At 41.1% G+C, this 13,630-nt stretch overlaps 1 protein-coding gene across 1 annotated transcript in view; it reads right to left on the reverse strand.

Moving 5' to 3' along the window:
* Window positions 1-13,630, reverse strand: part of STOX2 (storkhead box 2) — a 134,993-nt gene that overhangs the window by 87,919 nt on the left and 33,444 nt on the right. The window lies entirely within an intron of this gene.

Genomic DNA, 13,630 nt, shown 5'->3' on the forward strand with positions numbered 1-13,630 from the left:
TTTTAAAAAAGTCATTTTATGCTATATAAACAATGGACGAGAGTAGTGAAATTGAACTTCCAACAATACTTTTCAGTGTGGACCAGAAAGGGTTAACTTTTCATATGCAAAGTAACAGATTAAGACCCAGGGACATTTTTCTCTCTCTTCATTGCTGGGCTCACTAGTCATTATAAAGCTTTTGCTCCCCAGAGCCAATGAAGGCCACACTACGTAGGACTAGAAAACATTTAAGAAGAACTTCTTCCTTTCCTAGTCCCTAAGAACACATTTCCTGCCACTTATTTTCATGGAGATGTCATCAGTACTTCAAAGCTGCCCAGGCATATCTAATGTTACATACATGAGATTAATCACCCAAGTTGCCACCTGAAAATTACTTTGTCGTCAAGCTGCTAAACATTCTTCCCTCCTCTTTTCTTGCCATGCTGCAATTCTCAACAGCTTAAAATATATAAATGGTAGTTCCCATTTCATCCAAACTGAGAAACTGCAGTTACTGGGTTGAGAACAAGTCAGAATCTTAAACCAACTTCAAGGCCACCATGTTTCTCTAGGGAATTTTAAATATCACCTTTCATAGGTGATTTTGCTGCTGTTCAGCTGATCGTTACAGTAATGTAAGAAAGGTGAATTAAGGACCATAGATATGGTTGGGGTTGTGGATCTCCTTTCACCTCCTTTCAACTTCTAATTCGGCCATGGATTTGTAAACAAGTCAGAGGTTGAAATGAGTTCAAAACATTAACCCTGGGCCAAGGTAACAGATTGTGTAAAGAGGTGCTTTGCCTTCATTGGTTTTAAAGATTACTATTAATTCATCACAGAGACCCAGAAGTAGCTTTGCCCATTAGCACAAGTTTAATTTACCAATGAAAACCGCCATATGGTTCTCTTTGACTTAAAAGGAGAAAAAGTGGTGGATGCAATCTTTCTGGCAGAAAAGTCATTGAACCATCTACCGGTATTACACAGTCATCTTTTGGAGAATATTACTAAGGCTAAATGTGGCAGGGGTTCATTTAACCAAAAAAAGTCACATGGGAAAGCAATGGGAGACCATTTTCAATGGACGACAGTGTCATTGCTCCAAACAAGTCAACAGGAATAAATTCAATTCAGTGAGGTTTCCAGGTCAAGCTGCCAAATTTCTGTCACTCAAGGCATCACCTTCTTAATGTTCCCCACTTTTATTCCAGTACAACACAAAGGAGAACACAACAACTACCATTTCCACAAGCACTTCCATGCTATATATATATATATACACTGCTAACCATCTGTGAAAGACTGCAACAGTTTCCCTGTTGAAAGCCATATTAAACAATGAAAGGTTTTCACTATGTACATATAATTATAAATAGGAATATCTGTAATGGAGCAAAGAATACGTTAAAAAAAACCTATATCCATTATTGCCAAAATATTTCACATTTTTAAAAGGTCATGGATTTGAAAGGTGCAACTTCAAAAGTAATTAGGCATGACTAAATGGATGCTTCTTTTTAATGAAAGTAATAAATATTGGAAGTTCATACATGGATTTATAAAATATCTGGAGATAAGGCTGAATAAGCTTCTAGTTTACTGGCATCACCAAAGTAAACAGAATAACAAACAGGACCAGCTCTAGGGGTAGGCTGGGTGGTGTGGGGCGCCAGGGTGCCGGCCTGGCAGGGGGGCGTCGCGCAGCAGAGCCGTGCGGAAGCCATGCTGCGCCCTGCGCCCGCCCACTAGCCGCAACAAGAAACGGGGCGGAGCGGGGGCGTGGCGCGATCTCCGCACCACGGCGGCCGGGCGCCTGACATGGTTGAGACGACCCTGATAACAAAGCTCAAAACAGTCATTGAAAAAAAGACAGAAGGGGATCTCTCCACACTGACTGGATAAACAAATATACTAGCAAATAAAATTCACTGCTAGTAAGAGCAAAGTAATGCACGGTAGGGACAAACAATCATAACTACACAATGCACACTCATAGGTTGGCTGCAGCTACCGAATAAACTGATCATAATAGAAAGTCAACCAATAATGTCAACCCAGTGTGTTGAAACAAAAAAGGCAAATGGCTTCAAATAGTTTAAATAAGTTAGTGGAGGGTACATTTCAGCAGAATTTAGCCATGACAGATGAAGATGTATTTCCCATGCTCAAGTGCTTCCATCTGTCTATGACATACTAGAAGCAAGAAGCAGGGGGATGATATTGTCAATTTGCTTTGCCAATGCTCATTCCTGGGACACTGGATCAGTTCTTGCGAGCTTCTTTAGCCTGAAAGCTGGTGTTAGATCGGCATGACTGGGACACCAGCAGTTTCTCTAGCCTTTAAATGTGGAAAGTTTGGTCTGGGGTCAAGGCCGCCTCTTGACTAACAAGCAAAAAGCATCAGAAGATGTACGCATTTCAGCCTTCAACTGCTAATGTTAATTGAAACCTTAAAGAGTTCAAAGGTTCAAAGGGGGGAGGCTGAGATGGTGAAAAGTTTTGTTTAGAAAGCTCAAACATGAAAACAGAGCTCTGCATCCACCTATCTCTTCCACATGAAGTAAGCAACAACAAAACCAACTAGTTTAGGAGTTCAGGGGCGATGGCTACTCAGTGAAAAAAATACTGTATATATTGGTTAAAGTTCTACGCTGGATATAGCAGAAATGCCCCAATGAGTGTGGATGTTATACAGAGAGTGTGCAGGCACAGAGCTTCAACTAATGTACCACTTGGTAAGAGTCCTGAATCTTAAGAGCAGGGGGGGGAAGAGTCTGGAATTTCTTAAACAGAGAAAAGGAATTGGGATTTATTATACACATGAGTTGGCAATTACAAATGCTGTAGTGCTTCCCCTCTATCCCTTTTCAGGTCACTTTCAAAAGAAATGACTTTTATGAGTGGCCCAATACTGGGTTACAGGAAGTCCCAGGTTTTGTCTTTCCCACACTGATACCGAGGTTCACTAAGCAAAGTAACATGAAGAAAGGACACAGTGCAGCATCTCTCTCAGGATGTCTGCCACTGATTTAATTTGTTCCCTTTCAAAAAATGCTCATCATCATCCAAATCAGATATACAAAGGGAGCCACAAAAAGGAACAGTTGGCAAGAATCACAATCTTTTGGCTGTCTCTATCCTAAATACTATAAGATTGTTTCCACTGATGGAATTGAATTAGCACCACAGTTGCCAGTTTGACACATTTCAGGGTCTATCTTCTTAGATGCAATGTTTGAACAAATTTTGTCTTTAAAAAACTTGAGAGATACAGAGAGAGACAGCAAAGCAATTCCCAGGCTGCTGATAGAAGAGCAGGATCTTCCAAATATAAAAGCAGGAGCCATTCAGACGTCCTCAGGCTAGTCTGCCACTTACCTGCAGAAGGGCAAGAGGTATATTATGCTATTGTACTAATCCAGGCTTAATTACAGAACCTCTTAAGCTTATTTCAGATCATATTTCTCTCCCTTCTTATGGTTCTGGGATGCACAATAACAGGAATGCAGTGCTTCTCTTCCATCAGCTTTTATTTTCCTTTGTTCTACAATGTGTTTATTTTAACAATTACTTTTAGTCTGGTTAGATTCCCCATTCCCTAAATGTCCCATTGAGAGAAGAAAGGTTTTCCTGACTTATATCCTATTCTGCTTTTTAATCCAAAAGCTTGTGCTCACAGGTACAAATTTCATAGGTGGCAACCTATGACTCAAGGCTCATGCTTCTTATCCTGCATTTTTTAAAGAGCTGAAAGTGAAGCAGGAAACCACCTCAGTCCTAAATACCTGCAGCCATGCTTGCATGAACAATTACTTCATTTTATTAAATCCTAATCCTCTTCAGCTCATACTCCATCCTCTATGTCAGACAAGGGGACAGTGAGAAGGAAGACTGAATACAGAGTCCTTAGAGAGGGGTCCACAGTCACTGCCATTCGCACGGACATAACCAGAGAAGCTTTCCATGCAAATGTGACCTGAATTAGGTGCACACAACCTGTTCTTAGGATGCTGCTGAACACACCAAGACGGAGCTAGGAGGACCTTCTTCAGTTCAAGGGATGCATTCTCTCCCAGGCAACCTTTCAAGGGCCACATGCAAGGACAGAGGCAATGGATGTAAATTTAATCTTTCTTCTCTGTCTTTCACATACGCATGTAATGGGGAAACGTAGTTTGAACTAGTTTCTATAGACACTCACACACCCATCCTTACAGTCATCTCTCAGAGAAGCAAGATGTATTATCAGAATTCAAGGACACATTCCAAACTAGGCAAAAATGTTTGGAGTGTATAGCAGAGCCAGTGAAAGGTGTGACCTGGGGAGAGTTCCAAGACAGAGAGCAGCCTGGAGGTCTGCATTTGGCCCCCAGGCCCCCATATTCATATTCAGTAGAAAATGAATAAAGCTTCTCATTCAGTTCTCATTAGAGCCTTTGATCCCCAAAACCTTCTCCCCACAAGCACCTCAGCCACTTTCTCTCATGATGAAAATTCCTTCCTTCCTTCCTTCCTTCCTTCCTTCCTTCCTTCCTTCCTTCCTTCCTTCCGTAAAGGTAAAGGGACCCCTGACTGTTAGGTCCAGTCATGACCGACTCAGGGGTTGTGGTGCTCATCTCACTTTATTGGCCAAGGGAGCTGGCGTACAGTCATGTGGCCATCAGGACTAAGCCGCTTCTGGCAATCCAGAGCAGCGCACAGAAATGCTGTTTACCTTCCCGCCGGAAGGTAAACGTGCTTTCAAACTGCTAGGTGGGCAGGAGCCGGGACTGAGCAATGGGAGCTCACCCTGTCACGGGGATTCAAACCGCTGACCTTCTGATTGGCAAGCCCTAGACTCTGTGGTTTAGACCACAGCGCCACCCGTGTCCCTACCTACCTACCTAACCTACCTTAAATTTGTATACTGCCCTTCATTCAAAGATCTCTGAGCAGTTCACAGCATACAAGTTTCTACATACTAGCAAACGGGAGTAGCTAAGGCACCTAAAGGTAAGGCTTTGCCAAATCCTGTTGGGGGATCACAGCACCCTTTACCCTGAATATTGGCTTGAGTGAGAATCAGCCAATGGGAAAGCAAATGTTGCTGCCCCTGCCTGCCAGGCGTTTCTCAGTTCTGGATTAAAATTTCTTTCTGACCAGTAAAGTACACTGTTGGGTTAAAATATGGTGAACCACAAAACAGCAGTTCCGGAGAATGAGTCAAATAATAAAGGAGGGTAAGTAGTGGAGAGGAGGGTGATAACCATAGCTGTCAAGTTCTCCCTTTTTTAAAGGAAAATTCCCTTATGCTGAACAGGCTTCCTTGCGAGAAAAGGGAAAACTTGACAGCTATGATGATAACTGGGATGGCATAGTTATGGAAAGTAGATGTAGAGCAGGTGTGGAGAGCAACGAAAGCAATTAAGGCTGAAACCCAATGCAATTTACCAGGAAGTAAGTCTAAAGTTCTAAACCAAGGGGCTGTGCTTTGCTGACTAACATTGTCTCAAAAACACATCATGGCTCTCTAATGCAGCGTTTCTCAACCGCTGTTCCGCGGCACACTAGTGTGCCGCAAGACGCTGGCTGGTGTGCCGCGACGTGCGACAACAAGAAGGGCGATTTGCATTGTCACGTGCCTGGCGGCCGCCAATGAGCTTCACTAACCCGCCGGAAAGCAATATTTCTCCTCCTCTTTCCCAAAGCTCAGTGCAAACGAGCCTGGCAGCCGCCAATACACAGCACTAACCCGCCGGAAAGCAATATTTGGCAAGTGTTTCTTACAGTCATAATTATAATATAGGGCGGCACAGAGTTAAATTTTTTAACTTTTTTAATGGTGGTGTGCCTCGTGATTTTTTTCACGGAACAAGTGTGCCGTGGCCCAAAAAAGGTTGAGAAACACTGCTCTAGTGGACTGAGAGCCTCTCTACTGAAAAAAGTACAGAGCATGTGTTTTCAGGGGGGGAAACCCAGGTATTATAAATATCCTCAAGTTTCACCTGGTTCATTTAAGATTTTACAAGTTTCACCAGCTCTTATAATATGTGCAACATTATACAGAGCTTAAGCAGAGTGGAAAGGGTTTAGTACATTTCTCATGCATTTTGCATAACCATGTTCTATGGCTGTACACAAGTCAAGGGGCCTGAAATCTGGAAGATCTCAAAGGCAAAGACCACTTTCTTTTTCTCAGGTAGCAGCTCATCTCCACATGCTTTTCAAACTTTTTCAACTGTGAAAAAAAAGGAGCTTGTGATAGGAAGAGCTTGATGTTTAGAAAAGAGGTACTGCTGTGTGACAACATGAAAACTGCTGTGGGGATTCTGCCCCATATTCAGTCTTGCTGTTTGATTTTGAAATTGATTTGAAATGTGCAAGAATAATTAGCCACATTTAGCAGAAATGTGCTACCAATACAGTGCACTAATTTTGGCATGATCCTTAGAGCAGGGGTACAAAACCTGTGGCCCTCCATCAGCCAGCTCCCATCAGCCAGCATGGACAATAGGCAGGAATGATGTCCTCTCAAACTTGTACTTAAGACTGGATCCTGTTTTACTGTACTTTCCTCCAACCCCTGTGTGTCAGACATACCATACTGGAGTACCATACTGGGATGTAGAAGATACAGGTGCTTCTCATTTTGGGGACTTGAAAACATCCACATTGTAACTGCCCTGCACTGGTACTGCCAAGATTCATGTGAGCCATACATTTCACAGTCTACGTATCAGTCGCTTGGAAGGGACAGCAAAGCAACAGCAGAGGTAACCATCACTATAGTGATGTATGTTGAGACAAACAACAACAACAACAACAACAACAACAACAACAACAACAACAACAACAACAATTCAGAAGGGTCCAATCAGCTGAAGCAGCAGAGAGAATAGCATTATGGTCTTTGGGCCACCTGTTGAGCACCCTTTGCTTTATATCATTTCCCTTCAGTTTCTCAACTAAAACATTAACTGTGCTAAGGCATGGTGTAAAATGCTGAAACATTCAACAGCTGCTCTCTTGTTACAGGCAAGATTGTACAGACAGCAGCTTTAAAAAGCCACAGGGTAACTTGCCCTGCTTGCCAGTGAGCTCTTTGATGAAGATGGGGGAAGAGACAAACAGGTGCCGACTGTTATATTTGGACAGCAGATAAACCGTGTAATGGCATTTGCTAGAGGAAATTTATTATCTTCTTCCCTTATAGCATGCTGTCATTTAAAATAATATGCAGTACAGCTGGCTTCTATATGTCAACTTGTGGCCTTTGTGCTATAGATATTTAAAACTGTGGAAAACAAAAGTTGAGGCCAGCATTTATCCCAGCCCAAAATACTATTTGATTTGTCCGTAGGTTTGTTTGTGTAACTTTTTATTATTACCATGTTTTATTTTATATAGAAAGTTAATGGGTTGCCATATGGTTGGTGGTCAAATGCCATGTCTACAATAAATATTCTTATTACTGCAGGAGTAAAACGATCCATGAAAGTCATCTTTTGAGATGCTATTACACATGCACTTTTGCTGAAAAGCCATGTGAGCAACTTGTTTTGCTTGGAAATACATTTAGTTGGTTCATACAACACAGTAAGCCAAACTAGGTTTAGGTGGTTTATTCTTGGCTACAGCTCATAGATGGCAAGAAGAGAATTTAGCCATGATTTCGATTCAGATGACACATTAGTTCAAATTAGTGTTGCTGCAGTAGTAAAAAAGAGAGAGAGAGAGAGAGAGCATAGCAGCTGCAGGATTCTTCCTGGGAGGCTACACATCTGTGCAGTCCTGTTAAGCCACACTTTGTCTTATCATTTTAGGTGAACCAGGCCATTGTATATCTAGTGCCGAAGGGGTTGGAAGAAGAGAGAGAACCCGTGCATGTGTGTATAGTGGAGGCTTGCAACCATGCCACCAAACATCCTGTGTTTGTCTTGTACAGTGGGTGGGTTTTACCAAACTAGACCCGTCAGCGGAAGAAGCCCTGTGCAAGGACTTCCACTTGTGCAATGGGGTGCTCCCCCTTCCCCCTCCCCCTTCCCCTCCAAAATGGGCTCTGGAAGGGTTGGGAGAATCTCCAGAACAGTATACGGGGGCAGAGGGAGGGATTGTTCCATCAGGCAAAACTGAAATGCTTGTGCAGATGGAATGATTAAAAGAGTGTGACGCTGAATCTTGCCCAGTGGCTGTATTAACAAGCCCTTTTCAAACCTCCTAGCCAGGATAACACAGGAGTCAGGGGCACATGAAGGGTTGGCCACCACCTGAAACATTCATTGTACATGTAATGTGTATCACCATAAAACAGAAGCATTACTCGGAGAGAAGGTACTGATTATTTGGCTGAGAAAACAGGCTCACACCTAAAGCCCAGAGAAGGCAAAAGAAAGGAGGCAGACATTATTTAGACATTTTCTCAAGAGTAATCCTTGCCCCCAAGAACTGTAGCCAAAACTGTAGCCTGAGTCCATGATGTTTGAACATAGAAATAACTTGCTAGAGGAATAGCCACTTGGACTGAAATTGTGTAGCTTCTCTTACTCCTCCAATTGCCCTCCAATACCCCACTTTTGCCTATTTTGCCTTTTTTAGATTATAAACCTGTGGGCCAGGCCTATATTAAGTTTTAATTATGAACCACACCCATCTTTGCATGCTCTGTAATAATGCTATTTGATACTTTGCTTCAATTCAGTCCTGTAATAATTATATTATTCACCCACCCACATGCATACACCCAGTGACTTACCTTGTGCTGACTGCACAATGAAGCACATGGGCTGCCCAAAGGGTGACGAAGCACATCTTTTATGTGCATAAGATCGCACATTTTCGTATGTTTTCCTCTCAAACGTAAGTGCTTCACTCGAGAACAGATTGGAATTTGGTAAAAGCAAACCATGTAATATTTCCAACACATATTTTAAATGTTGGTTGCTTTTGGGCTCTGCATCAGGTGTGACGGCAAACTCACATTGTTATTTCCATTTCCCACCTACTCACCAACTAGGCATTTGGGGGACAATCCATGCTATGACAGAAAGCAAACCTTTGAAAACGGTGTGTGTGTTTAATAACCTACATGAAATACATGCCTTTCAAAGAAAACAAAAACAAAAATGCTTGGGTAGGCACTGAAGGCAGTGTTACCTGTATCTTGTGTTCAGATAACATTTTTTGCCAAGAAAATGTTTAAATTGTGTAACAAGCTGCACATCTATATCAACAAATAGTAGAATTTTTTAACTTTTCAGATTTCTATTTAATTTACAGCCCTGAAGAAGAGGAGGAGGAGGAGGAGGAGGAGGAGGAGGAGGAGGAGGAGGAGGAGGAGGAGGAGGAGGGGGAAGATTAATGCTATTATTGAGCTGTCCATAAAGAACCTCCTGCTAACAGCCTTTCAGCACATCCCCACATGTACCTAATCTGAACATAAAAGGGTGGGATTAAAACTGCCTAGATAAAAACTGCCTGCAGTTTCAAGCTTCAGTGGTGGTGGTTTAAATCCTTGGTTACTTGCATCCTTCAAAAATGTGAAATGCTAAGAATTCCCACTCACCTCCAAGTTGCAAACAGGATCATACAGATCATCCACACCTGCAAGCTCACCATGCAGGGCAGGATCTTGAATGTCATCTTTAATATATATATTAAAAAATCAAGTTTCTAGCCCTCGAAGATAAAGAAAAATGGAAGGGATACAGGCAGTTGCTTCTGAAAGGAAACTAAAACTCTCAAGCAGAGATTCCACTGGGTGAGAGGATATTGTATTTCAGCAGACATTTTGTACCCGCATCTTATATTTCCCATATGTGGTAGATTATATGTGGTAGATCATACTGTAGCATACAGTCCAAAGCTGATTTGCAACCATGGGCAAGCTTGCTGCAGATGTAAAACTGTGTCATGGGAAAGAAGAAATGGGAAGAAGAGATAATATTGCATCCAAGTCCATTACCTGATCCCAGTCTCTTAACCTTGGTTAAGAGTTTGAATGTTGTATCTGAACAGATCTATAGTAGTTAAAATGAAGCTTGCATTTCTGAAAGTAAACCGATATAAAACAGACATACATGCTCATACATCACATTTCAAAAGAAAAATATTTTCCTTTTAACACCACTTACGGCGAACTATATTATACATAAATCCATAGCCTTGACTCTTTTGCTATTTGCTATTATTCTTATTACAATTACTATAGCGCTGATGATTTAATAGTGCTTCCCATCCCCCAAGTAATTTCGTATTATTTTTCTGGCAGTCTAATATTCTTCACAAAAGGAACTAGAAGATTAAGAGTAATTAGTGTAACTTTTCTTACTGACAGAAAAGCACTGAAAGGAGATCAAGACATATTTCAAGATTCAGCAACTGTTATTCCAGCTGAGTAGCGCTGAAAATATTTTGCAAGAATGGGAAGTTAGAAGGACCACAGAAGAATTATATATAGAATGAAGCTCACATGAAGAAGATTCTCTTTATTTTGCTATTGACAAATCTCACAGCAGTTATCACATGGTAGACTTGAGTGTAGAAGAAAGCCACGTTAGATGCCAAACCAGGGAGAAATAAAATTTATTAAAGGAGCTCAGGTCGGCATATATAAGAGTTGCCACATTTTTATTTTCACTAGAAGTCTCTGGGGAAGGTTTGTTCACACAGGATGCTAAATTGTGGTTTGTTTAGCTTAACTGTGATTATTTGTACATCCAAACCAAGCTCACAAAATATGGTTTTGAATGTGACCAACAAACCATGGCTTGAAGTTGGCTTACAAATCTGAGCTTGTCTTAATCATGGTTCCTTTTTAGGTCTGAAATGGTACTCTGATTTGTTTCAGTGTCCCAGCCCAAATGCTCACTGCCTGTACCTGGATGAGACACAAAATGTAAGAAAACAAAACAAATATTACAAAAACAACTTGCAGTTACTTTGCTCATCTGCAAGGTTGATCCTCTTTTGTTCAATAGATCATGATTAAAACAAACCATGGCTTAGTGTCGTGTGCAAACATGGCCAGTCACTTGTTCACACATAGCATCAAACAACAGTTTAACATTATTTATTAAGAGATTTCTATACCAACCTTCAACAAAAAAGGTCAGAAGGAAATTTACCAAAAAAATAAAGTAATATAAAATATATTAAATGAAAGCATTAAAATAATTCTCAGAATTTATATAAATAGCATAATTAAAAACACCCCAAAAATGACTTAACTTTCAGCCACTAAAAGCTGGCAAAAATGGTGTGTTTTTACCCAATATCTGAAAGAATACAGAGCCGGGGCAAGATGCATGTCAATGGGGGTGCCATTCCAGTGTCACAGATCCAACACCAAAAATGCTCTTCCGTAGGTCCTGGACTATACACCTCCTTTAACACAGCAACCACCATGAAAGCCTCTACCACTGATCAACCAACACAGGTAGGGTGGTCATTATCTCATACATTTGGATCCAGGCCATTCAACATAAGCACCCTGAGCTGGGCCTAGAAGGTAACTGGCAACCAGTGCAGATGTTTAGTAAGAATAGTATAAGTTACAGGGAGAATAACTGGAAGAACTGATTTTATTTTATGGAATATTGTTTCTGTTTGGTATATAGTTTTATTTATATTTCTTTTTTCTTTTCTTCTTCTTTTCTCTTCGCAATTTTTGTGCGAGTGTTTGTATTTTTGTATTTTGTATGCTTTTGTATTTTGTATGTCGATGCTTTTATATTTATTAAAATAATAAAGAATTTATTAAAAAAGAAACAAAAACAACATGGAAAATAATATGAAAGGTTATTTAAACTTTTTTAAAAATGAAAATCTAGGTGTTTCTGCCACAGCAAGTCTGTTACCAGTGTTTTAAGAGGGTATAGCCTCTGTGGACGTGGAACTGTTGTTGCAAAATGAATAAATCTTCCAGGAGGAGGTGGGCTCCCCTATTTGCATATATATTCCCTCCTTGGATCGCAAGCGAAGAGCTTTGTTACCAAATGTGACAAGGCAACAAATTCTCTTTGCATAATTATGGCTCACAAATGCCCACAGCTCTTTCGAGATAGTCCCATATGAAGAAGTGCCCGTGTTTACATAGGATGCAGCATTTCCAGCTATCTTCACAGTTCCTAAAAATTCCACAGTGATCAGAAGGTGCACTGCAATCCCATATAGAGGTGTGCTTTTAATTCACAGTCTTACATCCACATTGTTGAAAGCAAGAATCTGAGACTGATCACACTGTCAACAAAAGGTTTGCACGTACAAAACAATGCTTAGTGACCTAATCCAGAAATATGGTGGGCCTATTACACGTGACATTCATTCTTTCCCCCCAAAAAAGACTATCAGGAAAAAACAGAACTAATCACTACTGGATAATATAAGAAAGGTTACATACTAAGCAAGATTTATGAACACCATCTGTTTGCCTTTTCTTTCAAATACAGGTTTTTTACCAGAATAATTAAATAAATGAGCATTGTAACATACAGAGAAAACAATGGAAGCTGAAGCTAAAGCCAGTTTGACTTGTTTGGGCTGTGTTTTATGCTCTCCAGATCCAGGCCAAATTGTCTGTCACCCACTACCAATATGCTGGGAGGGCTACACATTGGACCAACTTCATAAGTACAATTCCACTTCTTCTCTTTTCATTGGACCACTGCCAAACTTGCCAGGAAATAATAGGGTGCCTTTTTAGGTTTCAACCACATTAAGTCTGGTATCTTTCAATGACTCTAAATTAGGAACTGGAATGTCTTCTTGAAACTCCATAATCTATATGCATTTCTGCTACAATAACTCATTACATATTTATATGTTACTTATAAATGCATACATATACACTATGCCATACATGCCCACAAGCATTGCTGAGGCAAAAAGGGAAAAAGCCATTGACATGGTTTTGCATAATTAAGACTCCAATAACTCAGCTAAAGCAAGTTACCAGGTTCTTTGCTCTTCAAGAATAAAAACAATGAAACCAAAGTAATTCAGGAGGTTCTATTTAGTACTACATTGAGACTGAATGCAAAATATGGAAAGTGCATGACAAGATCACCAAAAAGACTTTCTAATGAATGAATATCCCCCACACACACACACATTGAAACACTGTCATAACTATACTCTTGCAAATTCATTCTTTGTACAGAGGGACAGTAGAGTAGGCAATCCCAGCAGAGTTCATAAAATGGATTGATACTGCATGCTACAGACACTTAGGACTATGTTGCTACACCAAGAGAATTGTACAAGTGTCACACTTCTTAATATCTTTATGCGCCCCCTTGCCCAGATTGTCCGGAGTTTTGGGCTGGGTTGTCATCAATATGCTGATGACACCCAGATCTATCTGTTGATGGACGGCTGCCCTGCCTCGGCCCCGGACACACTCACCAGGTGCTTGGAAGCTGTGGCTGGATGGCTACGTGGGAGCCAACTGAAGCTAAATCCTTCGAAGACAGAGGTCCTCTGGCTAGGTCGGTGCGACATGGGGTTGGGGGGCCAACTCCCATCTTTTGCAGGGGCTCAATTGGTACCAGCGCCTTCTGTCAAGAGTTTGGGTGTAACCTTTGACGCCTCCCTTTCCATGGAGGCGCAGGTTGCATCCACAGCAAAGGTGGCACTTTTCCATCTCCGCCGCATCAAGCAGTTGGTC

The sequence above is a fragment of the Zootoca vivipara genome, chromosome Z1, assembly GCF_965207765.1.
Source record: "Zootoca vivipara chromosome Z1, rZooViv2.hap1.1, whole genome shotgun sequence".
NCBI lineage: Eukaryota > Metazoa > Chordata > Lepidosauria > Squamata > Lacertidae > Zootoca > Zootoca vivipara.